Genomic DNA, 1,317 nt, shown 5'->3' on the forward strand with positions numbered 1-1,317 from the left:
AACACCACACAGATCACTGCAATATTACAAACTGACTATGCTGTCCGAGGATGGCAAATGCAAAGCGTTCGATGCTTCGGCTGATGGTATGGTGAGGGCCGAGGCGGTAGTGGCGATATATTTGCAGAAGGCGAAGGATGCGCGCAGAGTGTACGCCACGGTGGTTAACACGGAAACAAACATCGACGGCTACAAACCCGAGGGGATCGGGTATCCCAGCAGTGAAATGCAAAAGCAATTGATACGTGACATCTACAATGAGGCGGGAATTAATCCTCTAGACATTAGTTACGTAGAGACCCATGGTACCGGTACCAAAGTAGGCGATCCAGAGGAAGTCAATGCCATCGATAAATTGTTCTGTAAAGGTAGGAAGAGTCCTTTGCTGATAGGCTCGGTGAAATCCAATATGGGTCATTCGGAACCGGCAAGTGGACTATGCTCCATCGCCAAAGTGCTGATCGCGATGGAAGCGGGCGTGATACCCGCGAATTTGCACTTTAAAACTCCGAATCCGAATATTCCTGGCTTAAACGAGGGACGGATTCGAGTTGTCGACAAGGCTACACCGTGGAACGGTGGTCTCGTGGGTATTAACTCATTTGGTCTCGGCGGCACAAATGCACACGTTATCCTGCAGAGTAATACAAAACCACAATTGTTATCACCACTGAATACCGAACTGTTGCCCAAATTAGTCGCTGTATCAGGTCGAACGGAAGAAGCTGTGCACACGTTACTGAATAAAGCGAAAGAGCACTGTAAAAATAACGAGTTTTTATCATTATTACACATACTGCACAATAACGACATCCCTGGTCACAAGATTCGCGGGTACGAGATACTCAGCGTCGATGGTACACATGAAATAACCGAAGTAGCGGGCTGTGACAAAGAGCGTCCAATTTGGTTCATATTTTCCGGTATGGGTTCGCAATGGCCAGGCATGGCTCGTCAATTGTTCAGCATTGAAACATTCCAACGTAGTTTGCGGCGATGCGCGGATGCTTTGGCACTCTACGACGTCGACCTCATGAATATCATCATGAACGCCACAGACGAAACATTTGAGAATGTGATGAATTCCTTCATGTCTATCGTGGCTATACAGGTCGCTCTCGTGGATGTTTTAACGTTGATAGGCATACATCCGGACGGCGTAGTCGGACACTCCATTGGAGAATTGGGTTGTGCTTATGCCGACGGGGCATTTACACTGGAACAGACTGTCTTAACCGCTTACTGCAGAGGCAAGGCGCTATTAGAATCCAAGCTGAAACCAGGTGCCATGGCGGCAGTTGGTTTGAGCTGGGAGGA

General features: G+C 48.2%; 1 pseudogene; it reads left to right on the forward strand.

The window, feature by feature from the left end:
* Nucleotides 1-4: 4 nt before the first annotated feature.
* On the forward strand, nt 5-1,312 carry LOC105571197 (annotated as a pseudogene).
* The last annotated feature ends 5 nt before the right edge of the window (nt 1,313-1,317 follow it).

The sequence above is a fragment of the Vollenhovia emeryi genome, unplaced genomic scaffold (genome assembly GCF_000949405.1).
Source record: "Vollenhovia emeryi isolate VEMERY1.0 unplaced genomic scaffold, V.emery_V1.0 DF949596.1, whole genome shotgun sequence".
NCBI classification, from domain to species: Eukaryota; Metazoa; Arthropoda; class Insecta; order Hymenoptera; family Formicidae; genus Vollenhovia; species Vollenhovia emeryi.